This window comes from Psammomys obesus, unplaced genomic scaffold, assembly GCF_907164565.1.
Source record: "Psammomys obesus unplaced genomic scaffold, mPsaObe1.curated_primary_1811, whole genome shotgun sequence".
NCBI lineage: Eukaryota > Metazoa > Chordata > Mammalia > Rodentia > Muridae > Psammomys > Psammomys obesus.
Genome location: NW_026596134.1, coordinates 21147803 through 21175007, shown reverse-complemented (window position 1 = coordinate 21175007; position 27205 = coordinate 21147803). Strand labels below are relative to the sequence as shown.

The 27205-nt window shown below is 39.2% G+C and overlaps 1 protein-coding gene and 1 non-coding gene across 5 annotated transcripts in view; one reads left to right on the top strand and one right to left on the bottom strand.

Moving 5' to 3' along the window:
• Nrxn3 (neurexin 3) overlaps positions 1–27205 on the top strand; it is a 1537891-nt gene that overhangs the window by 1235764 nt on the left and 274922 nt on the right. The window lies entirely within an intron of this gene.
• LOC129666229 (U6 spliceosomal RNA) lies at positions 2099–2205 on the bottom strand. Its single transcript, XR_008718518.1, has one exon. It is a non-coding gene; the product is annotated as a U6 spliceosomal RNA (small nuclear RNA).

The following is a 27205-nucleotide window of genomic DNA, read 5'->3' as shown; positions in this document are numbered from 1 at the left end:
ATCTGTTGTTGTACAGGATCGTTTTGGAGATTCTGGGTTTTTTGTTTCTCCATATGAAGCTGAGAATCTTTTTTTCAAGGTCTGTAAAGAATTGAGTTGGTATTTTGATGGGAATTGCATTGAATCTGTAGATTGCTTTTGGCAGGATGGCCATTTTCACAATGTTAATCCTACCAATCCATGAGCACGGGAGATCTTTCCATCTTCTGAGATCTTCTTCAATTTCTTTCTTCAAAGACTTGAAGTTTTTCTCAAATAGGTCTTTCACTTGATTGGTTAGAGTCACACCAAGGTACTTTATGTTGTTAGTGGCTATTGTGAAGGGTGTTGTTTCCCTAATTTCTTTCTCAGCCTTTTTGTCTTTGGTATACAAGAGGGCTTCTGATTTTTTTGAGTTGATTTTGTATCCTGCCACTTTGCTGAAGGTGTTTATCAGCTGAAGAAGTTCTCTGGTTGAATCTTTGGGTTCGCTCATGTATACTATCATATCATCTGCAAATAGTGACACTTTGACCTCTTCCTTTCCGATTTGTATCCCCTTGATCTCCTTTAGTTGTCTTATTGCTCTGGCTAGGACTTCAAGTACAATGTTAAAGAGATATGGAGAGAGTGGGCAGCCTTGTCTTGTCCCTGATTTCAGTGGGATTGATTTAAGTTTCTCTCCATTGAGTTTGATGTTGGCTATAGGCTTGCTGTATATTGCCTTTACTATCTTTAGGTATGTGCCTTGTATCCCTGATCTCTCCAAGACTTTAAACATAAATGGGTGCTGGACTTTGTCAAATGCTTTTTCAGCATCTAAGGAGATGATCATGTGGTTTTTCTCCTTCATTTTGTTTATGTGGTGGATTACATTGATGGATTTCCGTATGTTGAACCACCCTTGCATTCCTGGGATGAAGCCTACTTGGTCATGGTGGATGATATCTTTGATGTGTTCTTGGATTCGGTTTGCAAGTATTTTATTGAGTATTTTTGCATCAATGTTCATAAGAGAGATAGGTCTGAAGTTCTCTTTTTTTGTTGGATCTTTGTGTGGTTTAGGTATCAAAGTGACTGTGGCTTCATAGAATGAGTTTGGTAGTGTTCCTTCTGTTTCTATTTTATGGAATAGTTTGAGGAGAATTGGTGTTAGTACTTCTTTGAAGGTCTTGTAGAATTCTGCGCTGAAGCCATCTGGTCCAGGGCTTTTTTTGGAGGGGAGACTGTTAATGACTGCTTCTATTTCCTTGGGAGATATAGGACTATTCAGTCTTTCTATCTGATCTTGACTTAATTTTGGTAGATGGAATCTGTCAAGAAAGTTATCCATTTCATTTAGATTTTCAAATTTTGTGCCATATAGGCTTTTGTAGTATGACCTAATAATCGTTTGGATTTCCTCAGTGTCTGTAGTTATGTCCCCATTTTCCTTTCTGATTTTGCTGATTTGTATGGTTTCTCTCTGCTTTTTAGTTAGTTTGGCTAAGGGTTTGTCTATCTTGTTGATTTTCTCAAAGAACCAGCTTTTTGTTTCATTGATTCTTTGGATAATTTTATTTGTTTCTAATTGATTGATTTCTGCCCTTAGTTTGATTATTTCCAGCCGTCTGCTCCTCTTGGGTGTATCTGCTTCTTTTTTTTCTAGGTTTTTCAGTTGGGCCATTAAGTTGTTTGTATGTGATGTTACAGATTTCTTCTTGTAGGCACTTAGTGCTATAAATTTTCCTCTGAGCACTGCTTTCAATGTGTCCCATAAATTTGGGTATGTTGTGCCTTCATTTTCATTGAATTCTAGAAAGTCTTTAATTTCTTTCTTTATTTCTTCCTTGACGCAGCTGTCATTGAGTAGTAAGTTGTTCAGTTTCCATGTGCGTGTCGGCTTTTTGTTGTTTCTGTTGTTGTTGATGTCCAGCTTTAGTCCATGGTGGTCAGATAGTATACAAGGGATTATTTCAATCCTTTTGTATCTGTTGAGGCTTGCTTTGTGACCAACTATATGGTCTATTTTGGAGAAGGTTCCATGCGGTGCTGAAAAGAAAGTGTACTCTTTTGAGTTTGGGTGAAAAGATCTGTAGACATCTATTAGGTCCATTTGATTTAGGGATTCTGTGAGTGCAAAAATATGGAACGCTTCACGAATTTGCGTGTCATCCTTGCGCAGGGGCCATGCTAATCTTCTCTGTATCGTTCCAATTTTAGTATATGTGCTGCCGAAGCGAGCACATTATTTTTTAATTAATAACAGTTTATTGACTTTGTATCCCAGCTGTAGCCCCTTCCCTCATCCCCCTTGCAATCCCATCTTTCCTTCCTCCCTCCCTCCCTTATCTCCCCCCATACCCCTCCCTGAGTCTACTGATAAGGGAGGTCCTCCTTCCCTTCCCTCTGACTCTAGCCTATCAGATCTCATCAGGATTGGCTGCATTATCTTTCTCTGGCCTGGTAACCCAATCAGGACTCAGCAATGAGGGACTTTTTATTTCCCTGTGTGGTACACTCACCCTGTTCTCATTGGCTGGTTCATTCAACAGTGGCCGGGTGACTTGCCTTGCTAGTCATGTCTCAACGTGCCAATCAGGATGTCAGTACATATGTACCCAAGTCAGTTACTCTCTCCCAGGCAGGATGTCAGTTACCCAGGGAAGTCTTGGCAACTTAAACTTTTTTTTTGACCCCTATTCAAAATGAAAGTTTTATTCAAAATGGCTTCATTCGGTTCCTTATTCCATTCCCACCGTCAGTCACAGGATGTTAGCTGTTCCAGGAATTTGGTGTAGGGGCTGACAGTAGCTAAGAACCAAGACAGGGAATTCCAACCTTGAAGGAGATAACAGCTGAAAGGCTGCTGCTTTGTAGGAGGCAGAGCCAGTCAGAACATCCCCAACAATAAGAACTGTTTTGGTTTATGTGCTTACTTCCTACCTCCTCTTTTTTTCCCTCTTCTTAATCTTTTCGTCCTCCCTCCTCCTCTTTTACTTTGCAAAATTAAAGCTCTTTATAAAATATTCCAAGTTTTTTTTTTTTTTCCATTATAAAGTACTTCTTGTGTGCCAAGTTTGGAGAAAAATAAATGGCTCTTTTGCTGTTAATGAACGATGACACTTTGACAGATGAGTGGACCACTCTGCACTGACTTCCCGGGGAAAGTGGAAAGAATGGGTGGAAGTAGGTAGCAGTATTTATCCTGGCATTAAATGCATAAGCTATCCAAAGGCAGCCTCCTTCTTTCTAGGGGATTTGTGTGCTTAAATCAAGTCTGACAAACTCAATGCACACATTTGGGCAAAATACAGCTTGGCTAAAAGTTAAAAAAAAAAAAAGGACCATCAGGGAGAGCAGAGTGCCTTGTAGATTGTGACCTTTTCAGCTAAACGGGCCCAGGAGAAAGAGAGTCTTATTTGAATTTGCAGACGTCTCAGAACTCCAGTGAGCCAGGCTTCTGGTTCTTTTCCTCTGGGGCACTACAAAGCTTAGGTTTTTGCACATCAATTAAGTCATTAGTGGTCCATCTAATGAAGGCTGCTCTCTAGGAGGGTGACTGAGCCAGCTGGCCTGCCCCAACAACACAAAAGCCACTAGGCTACTAGAGTTTAGAACAAATGGCAATAAGCCACTAGGGTTAAAGGCCTCCAGCTTGTAGTCCCATGTTGCCTATTTTCCAGCAGCCCCAACACTATCCCGAGGAAAAGCAGGCACTAGCATCAATTGAGAAGTCCACAGTCACAAGAAAGTGTTCAGATATTACTTAAAAACCCAAATGCCACAGATGGCTCAGGTAATGGGGAGAGGAGGGAGCTACCCTGCAGGAAATTGATGTATATCCACCTTGGGTAACAATGTTGAGACCTTACAATTATCTTTCCTGCATAAACCAATGGGAGATTTCTAACATTCGTATTCAATTTATTTCTGAAAAATTTGACTAGTTAATACAGTTACAAGAGGAAAACGCCAGCAATAAATGCCCTCTCGCATTTATGTCATTTATTTCAGCGAGAAACCATCCAGTTAAGTGGTTTTGCATTCTTTCAGAGTTTTCTGATACATTTAACAGAAACTGCAACCATGTTGCCCCAGGTCCCACTTCCACTTGGTTCCACTTGCTGTCTGCATCCTGGACATTCAGTGCAGCCCCTCCACCTTTAACGTGTCCTTTAACAGGTCTCAGAGCATAGGCAGCCTCCTTCTCCTTTGCTTATAGTACAGAATGAACATAGCATATTTACCCTTTTCTCTACTGTTTGTTGTTGTGATAGTGCAGTTAAACTCGCTTCTGCCAAGGTTATTTTCTGTGTACCTCTAAGAACGAGCGTGGAAAACAGTGTCAGAAGTAACATCAGGCATTAGGAGATTTGAATTTGTAGTTTCAGTACTGCCAGTCACCCTTGATAAGTATACAAATCCACAGACAACCTGCAGTAAGGAAAGCGCCTCCACTTACCGTGCCAACAGACCTTGCTCTAAATTGTTTGGGCACTTATCAATCTAATATACGAAAAGGTAGAGTCAATCGAGTTTCACGTCTCTTGTTTTCATTATGACCATCTTTTTATGTGCTTACAAGGCATCCCTGTAGATCTTTGAGTTGAATATTGATACATTTTTCTCAGTTTTTCTCTTACTGGTTTACTCTTTGCTGTGGTTCATTGATATTTTTGTTTGTTGTTTGTTTTGTTCTTATTTTTCTTTGTTTTGGTATTTGGGGGTTGCAAATTTCTTCTTACTGCCCCAGATTTTTTAAGTTGATTTTGCTTGCTTTATGATTTTGCTAAGAGCTTTTGCCTCCAGTGTTGTGGTTTCATGAGGTTGAATTCACCAAATTTTGCTGTTTGGTGAGTTCAAAAGGAGATCTTTTACATGCAACATCTTAAACCAATCTTATATTTTCTTTTACACTGCATAGTTTTTAATTTTTTATAGTTTCTTAAAATGTGATTTGAAATTTATTCCCACACAGAATGCAAGATATTTATCTAATTTTATCACAAGGTTCCATGTCAGCTAGCTACTCAGAATCAATGCTTGTGTCACTGTTTCTCTTTAAGCCTCATTTATGGTACTTTAAGTTCCTTTCTGGGCTTTCATTTTACTCCATTTAATATGTCTGCCCACATGTATTTCCTAAAATTTTTTTTAGTTAAATATACTTTATTTGACATTTACATATATCAAAATATACCTAAAATATTTTATTATAAGTTAACATAATTCTAATAATATTCCTACTTAGAACAATTTATTGTTCCTGATCATCACATTCAACAAAATAAATGTGAAATGTGGGCTCTTGAAACAAGGTATGTAGCAACTGAAAAATGGCTCTTGAGGTTGACCTTTGGCTTCTACCGTATTGTACAAATATGCATGCATACCCTAACACACACAGGCACAAACATGAACATGTGTGCCCCCGCAAAGAACAATAGCTCAAATAATTCCGCAAAACTTCCCGATATTCTTAAATGATGAAGTACAAATAGCTAATAAGCATGAGAAAATATCCGACATCGCTAGCCATCAGGGGAATGCAAATTAAATCATTGAGATTTCATCTCACCCTAGACGGAATGGCAACCATTAAAAAGACAAAACCAAAACAAACACCAAATGAAACCGCTGGTAAGGATGAGGACAAAGGGGAACCACAAACACTTCAGGTTGAAAAGTAAAATATGCCAAATAGACTTAATATCTGATACGGCAAATTTTCTCTTATTACTCTTCTCCCAGCTTTCCTGATATTTTGATCCCATGTAGAAACTTTAGAATCACTTTCTTCAATTAAGTACATATATAAATTGATATATGGAAGAAGCTAATTAACAGATAGATAGATAGGTGATAGGCAACATTGAGATAATTTATTACTGATGGAGATAATTTAGGAAAAATATTAACTTTGTGACTTTTGTTGACCTTTCTTTTCAGGAGCTTATATTTTATTTTATTTCATTAAAGTCTAATATTTTGTTGTAAATATAATCCTAAAAGGTCTTCTTCTTGCACCTTATTATAAATGACTCCTCACTATCACCTTCTAATGGAGGCCATGGATTAAGGCACGTAATTCCGGACTCTGCCATCTCACCGAACCTTCACTTCTCATTGTTTTATTTTCTGAGAACCCCATGTCCTTAGTTGTATGATACGCACATCATTTCCTATTCTCTTTCTGGCTTTTTAGCATTTTTATTTCTCTTGTTTAGTATCCTTCGTTAATAACTTAATACCAATATTGCGTGGAAACTGTAGCCTAGCTTTTGACTTTTGTAAGGGGGAGTTTGGTGTTTCCACAATACTCATGAAGCTAGCTTTGCAAATATAGTCAAATGATCTGATTCTTCAATAGCCAGATATTTAAATGTGTTTTTATAAAATGGGACAGGGTTTATCTTGTGAATTTCATTTTCTTTTTTTAGGCTTCTGAGCATTTAATTAGTGTAACATTGGAATCTGCTCTCTAAAGCCTTAGGATGATTTCTCTATGAAATTGTGGAGCCCAGTGCTGTCTTTTTCTGAAAGGGCTCAGGTGGCTGAAAATTCCTCAATTTCAATTATGAAAATTGATTTTTCTGATTTTGCATCTCTTTTGGAATTATTTTTATTCAATTACATTCTGTGAATGTCCTCACAGAACATCCTGAAGATGTCTATATGTCTACAGAATTAACCAAAAGTATTTTCTTCACGTTTCCTGTGCTTATTTCTCACCCACCATATTTTAGATTTTGTATATGTATTGATATGTTTTCTCAAATTACACATTTTAAATATATTTGTTTTGCTATTTTATTAATTTTTAAAACTCATTTCATCATTGCAAAATGGCTTACTATTTCCAAATATATTTGCCTTCTAAAAAATTGAGATGAGTCTGGAAAGACAGCTCGGCAACTAAAAACACCACAGGCTCTTTAGGAGGATCCAGGCTGTGTACCAACACACATGGGACAGCTCACAACTGTCCATTAATTCTAGTATTTTAGTGAAGTGTCTTTCTCCAAGGATGCTGTGATAACTCCAGATGTATAGAGACATTCACTGTCTTCCCCCCTAGCTGCCACACAGGGGATTTCAGTTAACTCTCATACTTGAAGCTATTTCTCGGAGATAAACTACAAGGCCACTCAATATGATACTACCTGAGTTATGTAATTTCTGCTAGATCTCAAATCTTTATCAGCATCATAACAACAAAACTATGGTGTCATCTCCTATTGTAATTCTATAATGTCCAATTACCTGTTTGCAAATCATTTTCCTTATATGCAAATTTTGCATGCCAACGAGAAGTCGTGCTAGTCAGATAAGCAACCAACTCACTTCTTTCTTAGCTATTTTGTTTCTTACTTGCATGGCAACTTTCTGTAGAGAATAGCATAGAAGCTGAGAAAGCTACTTTCTGCTGAGTAGCATAGAAGACATTTCTAAAGTACTAGGTTATCAGATTGCCATTGGATTTGGATATGGAATTCATAATCATGTTTACTTTGTGAGAACTTGTTGAGACAACTTTGGCTAACCTCTCTGAAATTAAGATTTTTTTTTCTGACCTTTTGCCATCTCCTTAATGAAAATTTCAGGTGGCCTCATGGTTCTCAAAACCCCTGATATGACTATTTTTTCAGTAAGCACAAAATTAAAAAAAAAAAAATATGTTCCTGACTAATAGCCAAGAATTTCCTCCTTCTCATGTTGAGAGTTGCTACCTTCAGGAGCAAAGCTTTAATAGGGTCTCAGCTTGAGGAGTACTATGTTTGCATATAAAACAGATAAGCCCAGCTCTGTTTGGGGAGATGTTAATTGATTCTGTCCACCATGCTGTCTAAGGAGCCAATTCCCAGAAAATGTAGTGACGGGAGGGGGAAAAAATCTGTTCCACTTACCATACAAGTTCAATGCCTTCCTTCTCCTTCCCCGAAAGTAAAACAGTATTCCCTGCTTAGGATTTCTGATCCAGGTATGCTGTACCTGGATAGCCCTGCTGTGGGCCTGCTTCTCAAGAACTGCTTTATTGTTGTTAAAATGAAACGGGAGATGATAGGAAAAGGAGAAAGATTATAGAATTAGCAGAAATCAAAGCCCTAATATTTGACAATTTGTTTGAACCTGATTTTGATCATTAAAGGGGAAGGCAGAATTGAATTGTAAATGAAGGGCCAAAACAGGCTAGATGTGTCTGTAATTCCGCAGGAATCTGTTTTAGTCACAAGATGGGTTAATAGCTAGGTTACAATGCTATTACCCAATCTATGGGGTTTTACTCTCCCTTTCTTTCACCTTTCTATAAAACAAAGGACCCATCTACTATGTGGTGGCACTTTGTGAGTACAAGTGCTGTAGTCACATTTGTGTTCCATAAGGTCTCAAGGGCATTCACTGGAGTGGATTTTTCTTCCATTTTTCTGATGTTCCTGATAATGAGGCTGGCTGGGAGGCCAATCCTGGGTAGCTGTACACCTAAATCATTGATGATGAGAATGTTCTCTTCAAAACTTTCTTGCTCCTAGTTCCTATTAAAACAGAAATATTTTCTGTTTCCCACCATTTACCTGCAAATTTTATGATTTCCTTGTTTTTTATTGCTGAGTAGTATTCCATTGTGTAGATGTACCATACTTTCTGTATCCATTCCTCAGTCGAGGGGCGTCTTGGTTGTTTCCAGCTTCTGGCTATTACAAATAAAGCTGCTACAAACATGGTTGAGCAAATGTCCTTTTTGTGTACTTGAGCCTCTTTTGGATATATGCCTAGAAGTGGTTTGGCTGGATCTTGAGGAAGAGCTATTCCTAATTATCTCAGAAAGCACCAGATTGATTTCCAGAGTGGTCGAAGAAGTTTACATTCGATCATCCTGAGTGAGCTATCCCAGAAGCAGAAGATGCACACGGTATATACTCACTCATATAGACATATAATATAGGATAAACCTACTAAAATCTGTACACCTAAAGAAACTAATCAAGAGGAAGAATTTTGGCTAAAATGCTAAATCCGCATCCAGAAAGGCAAAGAAGATGGACATCAGGAGAAAACAGGGAACAAGTTAGGAGCCTGCCACAGAGGGCCTCTGAAAGGCTCTGCCCTGCAAACTATCAAAGCAGAGGCTGAGACTTATGGCCAAACTTGAGAAGATTGCAGGGAATCTTATGAAAGAAGAGGGAGTTAGTAAGACCCAGAGGGGACAGGAAATCCACAAGGAGAGCAACAGATCCAAAAAATCTGGGCACATGGGTCTTCCCTGAGACTGATAGTCCAACCAAGTAGCATGCATGGAGATAACCCAGAACCCCTGCACAGATGTAATGTAGCCCATGACAGTTCAGTCTCCTAGTGAGTTCCATAGTAATGGGAACAGGGACTGTCTCTGACATGAACTGATTGGCCTGCTCTTTGATCGCCTCCTCCTGAGGGGGGAGCGCCGTTACAAGGCCACAGAGGAAGACAATGCAGCCACTCCTGATGAGACCTAACAGACTAGGATCAAAAGGAAGGAAAAGAAGACCTCCCCTACCTGTGCACTTGGGGAGGGGCTTGCATGGAGAAGGAGGAGGAAGGGAGGGATTAGGAGGGGAGGGGGGAGAGAACTACAGGGGGGGATACAAAGTAAATAAAGTGTAATTAATTTTAAAAAACCAGAGATATAGAAAGTGAGACCATATGTGATGCTTCCAGTAGATTTGGACATCAGATTCCTTTAGTATTTGCAATGGACTGAGAAACTGGGAACAGAAGAGAGACAACAGCATTAATTATGGTTTCTTTCAAATTTCCAAGAAAACAAGTGAGGCCTTGGGACTACCTCCATCAATGCATTATTTTTGTTCTTCCCACACCAAAATACAGATCTTTAACAGGAAAAAACTCGGCCTGTGTGGATCTAATTTTTGTAAGAGACAAGTCACTTGTGACCAATCCTAAACTGGATAAAGATGATGTTAAGGGATAATAAAGGGATCAAAGTTGAATGTATAGTCAGGATTTTAACGATCAAAAAGCTAATTCTAAGAAAAATATTATCAAAATGGATCTCACTGCAAACAGGACTCCCGGATACTATTTTTATGGTTGCTAGGCAGCTTTAAAAAGATTTTCTAATGAATGCAACCTGCATACATGTGTTCAATGGCTGATCCTGGTTATAACGTAAGAATGAACATGAGCTGGCTCTTCTCCTCTATCTGCCTGGAAGACAGGTACAACAGCCCATGGCCTTCCCCATAGTGGTGTGTTGTATAATGAAACTCACTTCATTCTTCCTGACGCTAAACACTCACAAAACTTACGTCTCCTTTAGCTATGAGCTGACTAATGCTGGCAGTCATTTCAAATCACATCACCAAAAACATTCCCAGAAATAAATCAATCAGCTGAGGCTGAGGTATTCCTTTTCCTGTCATTTAAAAGATCTTCCAGGCCAGTGTTCAATGTTCTGGTTTTGGTGTATAATGCTCATTTTCCTGTTAGCATTGTACTTGATGATAAAGTCGGAAGAAAGAGTGGGGGTGCCTGCTGGGTTCTAATAATTAACATTAAGTGTCACTACCTTGTAACTCTCACCTACACACATTGTACATGTATTAAGTCATTGTAATGCTTCAAAGAATGTGAGGTTGGCAGACCAGACATGGCCAATGAGTGAGAAACACAACAGGATTACTGGACATTTTGCACCTACCTTTCTAACTAAGTAGGTTGCTCGGAAGGAACTTCAGTGTTAAGTAAAATCAGAAAAAAAAAAAAGTGTTAAACTATATATGCCATGAATGGGCTGGAAAGGGGAAGACTGGGTGTGTACTGTGAAAAAAAAATAGTTTGCAGATAATGTTTGAAGTATCAAGTTAGTGTTGAGCTGTAGAAAAATAAGAAAGTGTGTTTTTCTAGAACAGTCATCAGTTTTCTTTAGTAGTGCTGATGATCAAATTCACAATGTTCTCAAAACTAGGCAAGAGCTCTACCACTGGGCTACACCACCACCTAGATAGAGAGTATTTACTAAGAGGACACAGTAGATATCTTAGTCCTTGGGGTCTCTTAACCCAGTTCATGATAAAAAAAAACATTGCATTTGTCTAAGTGCACTTTTCATTCCATAAAATTTAGTGTGAGTTAGCCTTGGGGTCTGTCCCTGTTCATGCAGTCATTAGAACTGGGGGTGGGACATATCTTTTTCATGGTAAATGTACACATTCCTCTAATTTAGCCAGCATCAAATATTTATCGGATGTCTGCCATTTGCCAGATACAGGGCTAGGCACTTGGTTTTGCCCATAGACCAGCTGTCCTCGTTAGAATCTAACGAGGGAGCCAGACAATAAACTGAGGAAATGAAAACATGTAATAACGTATAGCTAAGAGTGCTGGAAAAGCAGTAAACGTATAGATACTTAGGGGTTTTAAATGCAAAGCACTCTACAGTATCTAGGCAGCAAAGCAAAATGAAAACTGGAGAAACTGCAAGGTAGTTGCTTTTGTACTGCCATAAGAGAATGCCATAGAACGGGTAACTATAATGGACAGAAATTTATTAGAATTGGCCTTTAAAGGCTGGGAATGCCAATACCAAGGCGCTGGCATATGATGGGAGCCTTTGTGCTACTTTATATAATAATAGAGTAGTTGCAACATGATGCAGGGGCAACAAGAACAAGAGAGAGCAAGAGAGGTAGGGCACACCCCCAGAACAGTTAAGTTACCACTAGATAATGGCTTTCTTCCATATCCAAAGGCATCATCACTCTAAACCAAGCATATCTTGAAGGCCCCCCTATTGCCACAGCAGCAACAATGGTTCAAAATGGTCAGGGAAGTTTATTCAGAGCCAAGTACAAAATTATCTAAGAGTGGTAATGAAAATAACTACATCACAGCTAGAGTGAGGGGTGAGGGCAAGGGCTGCTGACTAGATATGAGGACACAAGAAACTCTCTACAAACCCTAAGAGATGAGGAGATTGTGAATGATTGGGGTCCTAGAAGAAGAATTAAGCATAGGGAAACTCCAGGACCATGGAAATGGTGAAATTATTAAATGGTTCTGAAACTTTTTAGAAAGAAAGCTGCTGGTGACACTATTACAGAGCTCAAAGGACTTTCGCTTCTTCTTTCTGCTAACAATAGACAGAATTAAAAACTGTGACAGTGATAGTCAAGAAGAGTTACTACAGTAGGTTAAAAACTTTTTTTTTTTTTTTTACTGGCAACTATCTAAGAAAACACTTATTTCTCTGTGTTGCTGGGGTCAGAAACTGCTCTTATCTCCTTAACTCGAAATTTGGAAGGTTGTACTGAAAGCTTTTAAGTTATCTGTGAATTTAACCAAACAACTCCATCATAAAGTAATATCTTACAGAAATTATTGTGATAGCAGCAAACAGTTAGTTACAGGGGTGCCTATTCTGGTTTCTCATAAGCACTTTCATTTGAAAAGAAGAAGAAAAATGTCCAATATTATCAGATTGATTGAAATACACTCAAGTGGCAGGCAGAGAGATCGATCATGGCTGTTTCTATTATCATATCTTCATATAGATGAAGAGTAAAGTAAGATTAAGTTTCCTGGCATTATAAATATAAATCACGAGCAGGGAAATGGTATTCTAGAAGACTATTATTTAATATTTTAGACTAATATTCAGTTACATTGACAGATGTTCATAAAATATGAGGAAAGAAGAAGAACAAGGTAATAAAAGATTCCTTTTAGTAATATGTCTCTGTGTGTATTTTCACTGAATAAATCATGAAGGGTTTGTATAGAGCTGTATTTTTAGTGAGCATTAGAATTCCCATCTCACATTTGATCAACCATGTTTGTAGCAGCTCTATTAGTAATAGCCAGAACCTGGAAACAACCCAGATGTCCCTCAGTGGAGGAATGGATACAGAAAGTGTGGTACATTTACACAATGAAATACTACTCAGCTATTAAAAAAAAAGGAAATTATGGAATTTGCAGAAAAAAATGGTGGGAACTAGAAAGAATCATCTTGAGTGAGGTATCCCAGAAGCAGAAAGACACATGTGGTATATACTCACTCATAAGTGGATATTAGCCATATAATATGGGATAAGCATACTAAAATCTGTACTCCTAAAGAAACTAAACAACAAGGAAGACCTTAGGGAAGATGTTCCATCCTCATTCAGAAGGACAAACGTGATAGATATTGGAAGCAGGAGAAGACAGGAAACGGGACAGGAGCCTACTGACTCTACTTATCAAGGTATGGAAGCAGACTCATAGCCAAACTTTGGGCAGAGTACAGGGAATCTTATTAAAAAAGGAGGAGACAGAAAGACCTGGAGGGGACAGGAGTTCCAAAAGGAGACCAATAGAGCCAAAAAATCTGAGCCCTGGGAGCCTTGAAGAAAATGATACCCCAACCAAGGTCAATGCATATAGAGGAACTAAAACCCTGGCTAGGATGTAGGTCATAGACTCAGTCTCCAAGTGGAATCCCTAGTAAGGGGAGCAGGGGCTTTCTCTGCATGAACTCAGTGATTGGGTCTTTGATCACCTCCCCCTGGGAGGATGCAGCCTTACCAGGCCACAGAGCAAGACAAAGCAACAGGTCCTGATGAGACCAGATAGGCTAAGGTCAGATAGAAGGGGAGGAGGACCTCCCCTATCAAGGGTCTAGGGGAGGGGATTAGGGAGAGATGGTGTGATAGGGAGGAGCCAAGAGAGGGGGCTACAGCTGGGATGCAAATTGAATAAATTTTAATAAATGATCATAATAATAAAAAGTAAAAGAAAAAAAGAAATTCCCATCTCTTGCTTTAATGGCATCTTCCATAATTTGTATGTTGAAATGGAGCACCTAAGATTTTTGTAAGACTAGGAAGCTATTTAGTAAACAAGTAGAACAGAAGATCTAACCATTCCCTTAATGTGTATTATCTGCGTGTGGTAGAAAAATAATCACTTTTTTTCCTTCTTCACCCTGATGTAACACAATGTACTTTCATCAAACAGTAAGACACAGAGAGAAGCATGGCCTGGTGGTCCAGACTTCATTTCAATCCCATCATCACCTCTTATTTGCTGTTACATCCTGAGCAAGGGTTTTAATGTGTGTGAGACACAGTTCTTTTCTCATGAAGGTGAGAGTGGGGACTCATGTTTTTTTTGTGTTCAGAGTAGCACTTTATGCTGAGGAAACATTTTTACATGCATGAGAAAATGGGTCAGTAGCTGAGAGTACAGCACATGCCCCGCCAGAAAGTAGCAATTTTTCAACAGGGAGAATGTCATCAAAAGTACCATTAAAACTTCAACAACGAAAACCTCAACACACACACACACACACACACACACACACACAAACACACAAACAAAACATCCCACCAATTTGATTTATCTTTACTGGACAAGTTAAGTTTTTCTTTTTGTTTGTTTGTTTTTGTTGTTGTTGTTGTTTTGTCAGTGAACTTTTGTCACTGACAAAAAATAACTATGGTGTGGCCAGAAATGGAATAAGATACAGAGTCTAGAGAACTGCTTGCAAGGTCACATGCACTTGTGTGTGAAAGAGGCAAGAGAGACAAGAGATAGAGAAGAGCTGGTCTGTGGCCTTCATGAATATTTAGTCAGATTAAAATTAAAATAAAATCAATTTGTCAATGTATAGAATCAAACCGGGCAAGTTTGAAAACTGCAATTGACATTCACTTTTAATTTTCAAACAGACAGAACTCCAAGTCTTTATTTGTTTGGTCTCCGGATACTTATTGTATAGAGCCTGTTCAGTTTTGAAGTACTTTCTTTTTCCTCTCGGAGTCTACAGTGTAGCAGAAAGAGAGAATATCGTAAAGTACCTTGAACATGCTTCTAAAAGCCACACGTACAGAAGGTTTCTAGGTCACTGTGAATAGAAACCCTGAACATTCAGAAGCCCACAAACCTTTGGCCACAGTTATATGACTGATGCGTCAAGCAAGAGCATTCACACAGTTAGCTGTTAAACCGGAGGATAAGATCATCAACAGAAAAGGAACTATACGGAAAAGTGCATGGAATCCTATCGTTCAGTGGCTGTTAAAGAGATTGTGATTGTGTATCCTGGATGCAGGACGGTGGTACAGGAAGGAACACATAGGAACTTAGAAAATGATGCTTCCTTCAGAGGGCTGCTGGGCAAAGCATAGGAGCAAAAGTTCTTCTGTCTTTTCTATACAGACAATGATGTTCCTCCTTTCTTGGGGGGGCTTTCAGCACTTCGAATTAAGGCATATTTGATTGTTTAGGGAGGGTGTTGTTTGTTTTTGTTTTATTTTGTTTTTCTTTTTAATAGTATGTCAAGATTTTAGCAGTTTTCCCCTGCAGTGAACAATGGGGCTGGGATCTTTTTATAAGCGAAATGGGGGCTCATAAATGAAGAACCATCAAATGAATCACAGTGCCCTGACATTGCCAGAACAGATAGAAAAGAGAGTATGCAAGCCTGGCCTTCTAGAACAAGCTGCCCTTAGATTTAGTCTGTTTATCTCAGAACCATGAGAAAGAACATCTCCATTACTGTCTTCTGCCTCTGGGGCCCATTGCCTCTTATCTTCCATTTGAAATGTTACATTTCTAACATTTGCATTCAGAAAATAGATAAGAATTCAACCCTCCAGTCTCATTTCAACACATGGCTTAATTAGCTGTGCTTACACCATTTCCCAATCCTCTTTGAAGTAGCAAAGCCCCACTGCAGTGGTTCAGCTAATTTTATGGTTGTATCCTGAATTTTGAACTTTGTAGGAACTAAGACTTATGTACAATCCCATGTGATATCTAAGGAGTTTAGATCTCTGGTCCACATGGAGTATTACATCTAATGGAAGACAGATGCTATTGCCTTAGACTTGACTATTGGTTAGTGTCCAACCATTTTTCACCATTTCACTCTGTAAAAGTAAGACAGTGAAATAGACCTGGCAAAAACTGACTAGTATTCAATATCACATTTCAGGATAGGAAAGAGGTAAGTGTAGGTAGAGTTAGTACAATGATGGCTTTAGAGTATGCTAATTTTATAAATCGTATTTATAGGAAAAGCAAACTATTGATGGTAGTTCACTGAAAATATTATACTAATATTTTGCAAACACTAGGTCAGAGGAAAAGCAATATAAATACAGGATTAAGAAATAAAATTGTTTTTGACTGGGGCATGATCTTCAATAGGATCAATAAAATCACCCAGATGTCACTCTAGGCTCAGAGCCTGATATTTACTCTAATACATTTTTTGAGCATTGGTAACTAGGAATATTATCCTGTTGTATTTTGCCTTTAGTACACCTGCCGAGTGTCTGCTGATTGAACACTTGCTTCGTTAAGAGAAAAGCAACAGAAGTTTCTGTGGAAATAATCATAGTTATATTTTCTAAAAGTTGGGTAAACAGACTGAGGTGGAGCAAACATTCTGCCCATCCGTCATCCGTGTTGTGCTAAACTCTCCTGTGTAGTGATTCTGTTCATTACCAAAACACATCATTTCGGGGCCAGGGTAGGTTAGAATTACCCCATGGTTGTCCCAGTCTCATCTCTGTGCTTTGACGGTCTTGCATTCCAGAAGATCTTGCATAAGGTGGAGAGGTACCTTTTAAGTTAGCATTTATATGAGCAAGAAATAAACACGTGTGGGCATGCCTGTATGAGTTACAGAGATTTATTACTGTGGCACAGCATATCCTTCCTGCTTTGGTCATTTTATCAAATTAAGACAGCGTTTACTTACTAATGTTTATTTATAGTTGCCCATTAGTTTTAAGTATTTCTATAATATATATTCATGTTTCATGTTTGTGCTTATGTTTGGACTGTTTAAGATTTAGAAACTGTTAAGTTTTAAAACTAGACGCACTAAGTTTGAGATGATAATCTCTATTGAAGTTTTTATCTCACTTTGGGCCCTATTCTGTACATACTTTGGACTTTCATTGCATTGGCTTCTAAAGCCAGAACTTTCCTAGCAGGGTATGTCAGCATAAGTCCCTAATGGGCAGAGATGTAAGTCCCCTCAATAAGGCGCAATGCTGAGGTGGCAGGCCACAGTTTGTAGACAGATCATTGCCAGGAGTAGCCTTGGCTGCTTGTGCTGGGTGCTGTGCAAATATCATCCGTGTGTGTGTGTGTGTGTGTGTGTGTGTGTGTGTGTGTGTGTGTGTACTAATGTGAAGAGAGGAGGTATGCATGGAATAGGAACCAGTGTGTATCCAAGTGACCTCACAGTTTTTCACTATCCCTAAGTCCTCTCCCAGGCGTCTAATTATGTTCACATACAATTGAGAAGGATTGCTGAAAACATTGATGCTTTTAGCAAGCAAGTATTTGTCAATTAAATCCCACTTCTGCTTATTTCAGCATGTCTTCCTTTGGGAGATAATATCTTTACCAATATGAGAGGTTTTGTTTGTTTGTTTTTTAAAGAAACCTTCAAAACTATCCTCAATTAAGAACATGGATTCTAATTCATGTTGTGATAAAAAAAGAAAACCCGAGAATCTGCAGTTGAGCACTACCGAAACATGGGGTGTCTCACTGACATAAGGCTAATATACATCAGTCTATCACAAGCAACTTAACTATAGTTCCTTGTACTTACCCAGTGCATACTCCTATTTCTCAGAAAATGCTTATGATGTGCATAGTTTTAGTATCTCTGCTTTCCTGATGAAAATCACTGAGAATCAGATTGTTTAAGGAACTTACCCATCAGCCAGGCAGTAGTGCCACGTGACTTTAATCTCAGCACGTGGGAGGTTGAGGCAGGCAGATTTCTCTGAGTTTGAGGCTGGTCTGGTGTACAGCATGAGTTCTGGGCTACACAGAGAAACCCTGCCTTGAAAACAAAAGATATAATAAAGCAAAACAATAACAATGAAAATAACAACAACAAAAGGAGTTAGCCCATGACTGCATAGCCAATTGGTGGTAAAACTCATATCAAAATAAGCGTTTAACTCAGAGCTTTAAAATAGGACACTGCTCTACCTACCTTCTTTTAATAAGGTGGTGGTGAAATGCCCAGCATGGTGTTTTTGTCCTGTTTATTCTAGTGCTATCATCCACTTTAGATCCAGAAGTTGCTCCAAAGAAGAGAACCTATGCCAGCAACTATTCAGAAAAGTTGAATTGGAGTTTATCTTGATTTCGCTCAGATCCCCTGTTCATTAGTCTAGGTAAAGTTATTACCTGCTAAAATGCCTTGCCAACTGTGTCACCAACTCCTTAATTTGACAGGCTCTCCATTGTCATCTAAGAGTATTTTACCATCTGAAAAAAAATGCCTCCCTCCCATACAATACTGCCTCTAGGATGGTACCCGAAAACCTTCAGCATAACGTTTATCTTGGCAAGGCTCAAAGGCCCCTATGTGCCCTCACTTCCCAATCAGATTATTACATGGCTTTAATAACTGCAATCATTAATAATAAACTGAAGTGCCCATACTATGACAGCTAATGATTGAGCACTCATCTTAAAAGAAGCGAGGGAGAGGATGACAAAGTCCCATTTTCATCAGCCAGAGCCAGCAAACAAGCCCAACTTCGTGCTTCATAGTCATCAAGAGTAATTGCTAACAACCTATAGCAACTGAGATGTAAGGCCGTAAGGCACACATTTTAAATAGGCTCCCTACATTTGATGTGCCCTAACCCGGAACAGGTTAGGTCTAGGAGACACTGGTTCTTCTTCCCTTTCTTTTCCATCTCCCCCACACACGGAGAAAACATTTAGAATATCAACTTTAACATGGGGCTGGAAGTAAGCTTACAGGTTATTTCAGCATGGTTATATCATATTGTGAATAAAATCTTGACACTGAGAAGATGGCTGGTTGTGTAAGTCACCTATCAGGCCTCTGGAATGAATATCTGCTGATACACATGGGCCGGCAGCCTAAACTGTGGCCAAGGATGGGACCTGATATGGAACAAAAACTGAGGCTTCATTGAAAGGAGGCTGTCGTTGGCCACAAGTGCAGCAAAACTGTTGAATTAAAACGGATGTTCCACTGAAAGTTTCTAATACGGTATATGGCACAAAGTAGACACTGTAGCTGTAAAGAAAATAATAATAATAATAATAATAATAATAATAATAATAATAATAATGTGAATATTCAAATCTGCCTTCCTTAAACTATGCTTGAATCCTTGACATGAACACCAAGGCAGGATCTTTGTGTTAGCTCTTCCAGATGAACCTTTCCAAGAGGAACTCATGTAAAATCTGCTAGATGTCCAAAAGCCTAGATTAATGGGAGAGGTGCAAATCAATCAAAAACACAGCAATATGTAAAATACATAGGCACAAAATTAAGGAAACCTAAGAGAGGAGAGAGCAGAAGCTTAGAAAATCCTTGCCTGCCAACATCATATCTTGTCAACTGCTAAACATCCAGTAATAAGAAACAATAATAGACGTTTAGACATGATCATTTGGCTAAAACCACAATATGCACGAGAATGCATCAGAGGTTCCCCAAACACCAGAAAGATGAAAACACTGGAATTCCAGGGATCAGGCTCAAGATGCTGAGCAGGCATCACACTGGGAATCATCCCTATGACTCCCGCCTCTCCATCCCCAAGAGTCTATCTGGAGGGACTCTTGTGCCCTCCAGACGTTGATATGAGAGGTAGATCATGCCAGGCAAGCCTTCCTTTAGAGGAAGAATATAAGCAGACCTATAGAAAACTGTCAAAACTGTGTAGAGCAGCTACCTGTTATCTCTAGATCTGAAATTCATTCAAACTGAGAATACCCCTTAAGTGCCCACTCTGCTACGTCTTGGGGAGACACCTGAAAGAGTTAACAAGTAACCCTTGAGACTAGTTAGGCAAGTGGAGAAGAAAGAATTATGAAATAAAACAAAGCGAAGCGATCGTGTAAACAAATTAATTAATTGTCTGGAAGTGAAAAGCACGTTTGTAATTTTGCCCTCGTGAAGGGGAACTGGAGTTCATTATGCTCACTGACTGATTTAACAGCTCCTTCTTGCTCAGCCTCACCGGGGAGAATGAGTGTGTTGTGGGTGCAGAGCATGGATCGCTGCGGCGTCAATTAAATAGAAATTCATTATTGAAATCTCCAGAGGAAAAGCTTATTTGGTGGTTATGCTCAAGGATGAGCAGAAACCTCAGTTTTCGGTTGAAAATATTTTCCTCCTCTTCCCGCACTCGCTCTTGAGAGACTCTACTGGAATCATTCAGTTCAAACTTACAGGGGTGGGGTTGTGTTGCAGAGCCCTGGGCATGCCCTGTCACTGACCATAATCTATAGACCATTCATTCCATTTTCTTCATCATATTTACTCTTTGGAGGAAATAATTGTACTAAGAGGTGTTATAGAAAACTATTAATATCTAGTACTAAAACTTCATATAATTATGGCAGTTTAACCCACTATCATATCAATAAAAGGCACAGACACCTGTCAGATTTTTTAAATTTTTTATTAATTACACTTTATTCACTTTGTATCCCCCCTGTAGCTCCCTTCCTCCTCCCCTTCCAATCCCTCCCTCCCTTCCCTTTCTCTACACATGCCCCTCTCTAAGTCTACTGATAGGGGAGGTCTTCCTTTACTTCCTTCTGATCATAGTCTATTAGGTCTCATCAGGAATGGCTGCAGTGTCTTCCTGAGATTTTTGATGTACCTATACACTGGACCTGGGCAGTAACTAACCCCTTTAGCTACCTTGTTATCTCCCAGCCACACATCCCATACCACTTGCTTTAATCATTCCTATCTGGGCAACTTCCCATCCAAATTTCTGCTAAATACTTGCACATTGTTTTCCACTGCAGCCGTTTCTCTCCCTCTCTGGAATCTCAGAGCAAGCTCATTCCGGACACTTGGTTCCTCTTTACTTTAACCCACGACGACTCCTCTTTCTTCTCCCTATTCTCTTGTAGCTCTCACTCCTCTTCCTCTCCTCTGATCCTCTAAGCTCTCCAGTCTTAGCTCTGCCTACGGCACTTCTGCCCCACTCAAGTGTGGGTCTTTTTTTTTCTGACCAATCAGGAATAATTTAGAGGCAAGTTTACCCAGCATCACTTCACTTCAGTTCCATGAGGATTTTCTTGTAGAACAGTAAGAATCCTGGGGGGGGGGAGGGGCACGCAACTAACCTCTGAGTACATGGTGGCTCCAGATCAACCAACATGAAGAAGTATTATAAAGTAGCTTGAGATGACTGAAGCTCACACAGGTAAAAAGTGAGCAGCCACTAAGCCACCAAAGATTTCAGACTGGGAACTTCTGACACAGAAGATTCTACTGCCTCCAGGACACCCAGAGACTCACATCAGCTTGTGAGATTCAGGTTCCTCTCTAACAATAAGGCTAGTATACAAGGTGGACCACATGAATCTGGAGTAGGCTCTGACCATGTGGTCCTGGCATTACCCCAATCAGCAGACCAATTGACTTATACCAAACTAGGTCACCTAAATGGAGTGTGTGCTTTATTTCTATGGCATCTTGTCCCCAAGAAAAGGTTGGCTTAGAGAGTTAAAACTTAGAGACCAGAGTTGAACAAGGCGGCCCAGCAGGTAAGGGGGATTGCCATGTAAGACTAGTGACCTGAGTTAATTCCCGGAACCCACATGAAGGTAGGGGGAGAGGAATGACTCCTCAAAGTTGTCCTCTGACTTCAGCACAACACACACTGTGGCCTGTATACACTTTTTACAACAACACAAACAATAATAATTAGTAATTAAGAATAACATATATACACATATAGGTATATTGGTTTAAGAATGAAAAAAAGAAAATATGTAAAGCCTATGTGCTTTTTTCTTGGCCAGGCCATGTATTAGACTCCATGTGGAATGAGGAAGAAGGGAGTAGGAAAGGAGAAGTAAAGACCAGGTAAAAAATAATCTAAGTATGTATAAGTAATTACAACATCATTGCATCTAAAAGAAATGGCTCATTTTAGACCAGGTATGTTCTCTGCGCATGCCTCTCCCCAAGTCCACTGATAGGAGAGGTCTTCCTTTCCTTCCTTCTGATCCTAATCTATTAGGTCTCATCAGGAGTGGCTGCATTGTCCTCAGATTTTTAATGTACCTATACACTGGCACTGGACAGAATCCAGGAGAAAAGGAGTGGAAATCTTTGACTGTGCATGGTGGTGAACCCTTTTAATCTCAGCCCTCAGGAGACAGAGGCAAGTGTATCCTGTGAGTTCGAGGCCAACCTGGTCTACATAGTAAGTTCCAGAACCTGATACTGTTCTGAAAAGAGTGTGAAGAACTTGGGACTGATGTTAACAGGACTCAGCTCTGCATCCTAACCATGCTGCTGAAGGACTTCTTGCTTGCTTGTTTGTTTCAGACAGGGTCACATACTGTAGCCCATGCTGGCTTTCAAATCACCGACAAGGCTGGCTTTAAATTTTGATCCCCCTGCCTTCATGCTCCCAGTGAAGTGATGGGATTTCAACTGTGCATCACAACAGCCAGTCGTTCTAACAATTTTGCCACCTTTATTAAGTTATTTGTCCCCTGAGTGTCTGCTCCTTTGCCAATAAACTTTGTTAATGCCTCCAAAGACCATCAGAACCCACATCATTGGCTATTAGGGTTAGCCTTATGACTCACTGCAGGGAGAGAATCCACCATGAGAATCTGTGGTGTCTCTGATTATGTTTTAGAAAAATATAAGGGGGGGGGAGAATGCTATAAATTTTGATCTAGTGACTTGGTGGGATGTTTCAATATAAACCTACTTTGCTCTAGACTGTGAGAAAGCAAAAGCACTATGAAAAGTGTGCTTTTTCGTAACTCTTAGCTCAGACCAGAATGGGAATAAATTGGTAGAAAAGAGACAGAATATTGGTGTCTATTGATATTTGTTTTTGTTTGAATGTGGAATGTTCCCCATTGGTTCATATGTTTGAACACGTGAGCCTCAGCTGGTGAAACAATTGCGGGACAGTTCCGACCACTTATGAGGTGGAGCTTCGCTGGACGTGGGTCACTGAAGCAGACCTTGGGAATCTAATAGCCTGCCCCACCTACTGTTTACTTTCAGCTTCCTAACTGTGGCTGCGAAATGACCAGATGCCCCCTGCTCCATCCACCATGAGTTCTATCCCCTTTAACTGCAATACCAAACAAAACACTCCTCCTAAGTTGCTTCTTGTCAGGGTTTTGTCATAGCAAGGAGAAAAGTAACCAATGTAGTATTTAGGACACAAATCAATAACCCATGAATTCTATCCCCTTTAACTGCAATACCAAACAAAACACTCCTCCTAAGTTGCTTCTTGTCAGGGTTTTGTCATAGCAAGGAGAAAAGTAACCAATGTAGTATTTAGGACACAAATCAATAACTTTATTATCACTGCACTTAGACACATTGTCTTACTTTTTTGTTTGGGTGACCTTGTCTGAACTTGGTATTCTGCAACACGTATTTAACAGGAACATCGCATGGTCTAGCAATGAAAGCCACGTCATGTGCTACATACAAAGAGTTATGAACTCCTCTTCCTTGTCTTTCTCCATATCGTGCTTTAAAAATAGCCATGCCTACAATCCCTGCAGTTGAAATGAGGTATATCAACCAAAGCTTTCAAGCTGTTCCTTAAGGAACCTAGTAAGATCCAAATAGTCTTCCTATGCTTAAGGGGGCTTTCTCAAGACTTGATTTATTTCTGATCAGCCATTGGCCAAAATCTGTTTGAAGGACAGAAGAAAGAACTGAATATTCCCTTGTCTGGTGTGATGCTTTATCTCACAGTTTCTTGCCATCTCCAGATAACCTTCTATGTAAAGCAGACCACAAAATTCTCTTTATAAGCCATTCTTCTTTCTTGGGAGTTCTCTGTGTAATTACATATTAAAACTGAGCCAACGGCAGTGTCCTGTAATGAAAATAAAACTGGAAAGAACCCTCAATACTTGTTTAAGAAAGGTCCCTTCAGTGCAGACAGCCTTGGATGTTAGAGGTTTTTGTTTTGGTTTTGGTTTTTACCCTTTCTTAAACAGAGTATAGAATGGCTAGCCCAGCTATGTAGCAGGTTTCTCTGTGAAGGAAGATGAAAAAGGCAAGTGTCATTTTTAGTTCAGAGGGGGAAAAAAAGAAGTAAAATATGATATACCTGGTGCCCCTGGGAATGATAGATGAAAAGAGAAGCTTCCAGCCACACACATTCTATAACACTCAAGGGGGAAAGGGCTCTCTAAAAATAAAGACAGAAATGTTCCAATGAAGGGGTATGTTTCACCCTCTAACTTATAATTAGCCTTTAACACTGATTTCTATAGATTTCCATCAAAGCTTGGGATAGACATGGTTAATGAAGCTTCCTAATGTTATCTAAGACCCAGATCAGCTTGTTTATTCCTGAACCTCCTAGGCAGAGAGTTGATTGTTATTAACAGATACCAGGGCTTATAAATTTCCTTGGGGTAATGACCCTGACTCAAATGTACTCCTTGTGTCTCAAGGTGACAACATTGGATATGTTTGACATGGCACAGTTTGCTTAAACAAACTTAGACTTTGAAATGTTTGGAGAGAATGAGAAGGCCAGAGAGATAATGTATTTGTGTTAAGTAGGTCAGGTGGAAAGTAAGAGAATACATTACCTAACAAAGCAACACAGAGATGCCACTGGGATCTCATTGATTGTGACCATATAGAAATATGGGACCAGAGATGTCATGTTTAAATAATTATTTTCTGAAATTTAAATGTTGTCACCTGAATAACAAATGACTTGAATAGAATAAGCCAATGTACTTTGCAGTTTTCCATTTTGTAACATTGTGTTAATATGTTCATATATGGTTTCTTTGTTTCCTAAAATTTGAAGCTTTGTGGACTCAAGCTTCCAGACATCATACATTTCATTCCAAACACTGAAAGTAAATGAAAAAGATAGGTAAAGGAAAGGAAAACTTTTTAAATATCATGGTACCCCATGGGGGCAGAAGTGATGAATTAAGGGACACAGTTGAGCTTTCTGTTGTGTTTTTATTACTAGATAGTATTAGTGGCCAGGTACCAGTAGAAGAGTAGATAAGACTAGGTAACAACATTCACAGGACATAAAATCTCTGCCTTTCAGGAGCCTGTGCATTTAAAGAAATTTTTTTTTGTTCTCCTGTGCAAGAAAAATTGTCACGATCACACACAAGTAATTACAGGCCATAGCCTTAGAGATGTGATGGTCTGTTTCCATTCTTTAGAGTATCTCTGTAATGGTGAAAGGGAGAGAACCAGGAGCATCATGGTGATTCTAAGACTTTACAGTGCAATGGCATTTCTGCTTAATGAGGCCATATATGAGTATGCAAAACTTAGACCTAGTTGTGCTTTTGCCAACTCTGAAATTGAGAGAGGGCTAGCAGGGGTTTTTTGTTTGTTTGTTTGTTTGTTTTGTTTTTAGAATGATGGGTACATAAGGAAATTCCAAGCATGAGGATCTGAGTTTGGATTCTCAGAACTCACATTAAAAAGTCAGGCATGGCAGTAAACATTTGGAAAACTAATACCGAGAAGGCAGATGCAGGAAGATTCTCTAGACTGTGTTGGCCTCCAGGATAGCAAAATTGAGGAGATCTTGATTCAGTGAAAGATTTTTTTTCCCCACAAAAATAAGGAGGAGGAAGATTGTTGAAGACACTTAACATCATCTTTGGCCTCTTTCACGTTTCACATACTCCCTCTCTAGTTTATCAGTGTGAACATACTGCTCATAGATTGCATTTGACTGTATATTTATAATTTACTAGAATTCATTTTCTGATCTTAAAAATGATACTTCTACTACTACTAATAACAAATCTCTTTCTGACCAAGTTCCTGTCAGTAGGGGGAAAACAACACCCTACTCTCATTAAATGCTTATTTTCTCATTTCTGATACCCGTGAAAGTCGCTGTCCATGGTGCCTAGAATAAGAGCTACTAATTGACTGACCTTAAACAAGAAATCATATTCTCCCAGAGTTATCCAGGTGGGTCGACCAGGGAAGGATCCACATGATGTTGCTGAGTTTAAGAAGCAGCATCCCTTTACTAGGGAGCATGTAGCTTTCAGGAGTTGATAAAGGTAAAGAAATGAATTTGCCTCTGGATCTCCAATTAGTAATTGGTATCCTGGTGGCTAGATTCTACTCAAAGAACCTCTATGGAACCATTAGCCTATAAAACTATTCAATAACTCTTGGATGTCATAAATATGACAATATGAAATTAGTGGTAACTCATTATAGCAGAATAAGGAAACAAAGTACATATCAAATGGGTTTACAAACAAACAAAATAATGATAAAAGCAAATAGGAGGAAACAGAGATTAAAAAATCAAAGTAGATGCAAGAGAAAACAGTGAAAACACAATCCAAGGTTGGGAGCTGTGGCTGTCAGCTGTTGTCCACTGAAGAGGCATCTTCAGACTAAAAATAGTGTGGTTGTCTCTATACCCTCAACATTTACCCAAAACAAGGACTAGACAAGACAGGTTTTTAGACGTCATCAAATATCAGATTACTTTGCAGCTTAGTTCAAAAGGAAACACACACCATGGGGGTTCAGCATCCTCGTTGTTGATTGAATAGATCTGAGGTGAGGACCAAGAACAATAAGCTTCCAGGTGATTTCTGATAACCAGCAACTTTGAGACTTGTCAGTGGTCAAAACTACTGCTTCACAACCACATAAACCATGAAAAAATCATGTGCTTTCACTCTCCAGCTCCATAACTGCTGGCAAATTATGAAAATTTAAGATATAGATTCCTTTGTTCTGCTCCAGAGGAAATATGACCTCATAGCATCCTTGTACTTGGAATAAAATAATGGTAAACAATGCCTTATAAACAGTAAAGGTTGAATAAATGCCTTCACTACTTTTTCAAATCCTGGGTTCTGTTTCAACCCTTCTGAGTGTACTCAGTTAACCAAATCAACCTTGATTCTTTGATGGTGCCACCAATAGCAAACAATGTCCATAGGGCAACAGCTTTAAGCACATATAATGTGTTTAATTTTCAAAAATAATAGCATGACTTATACATATAAAGTGGCATCACTGTCTTCACTAGACAGGTGCCACTATCCTTCAAGGATAATAGTGGGAAAATAAAGCTGATACAAGGAGTGGAGACTCCCACTTGCTCAGAATTAAAAAAATTAATCATCATTGTCTACTGTTGCCATCAGTCACTCAAACGTTAGTGCAAATGATGCATAGATTTTCTCT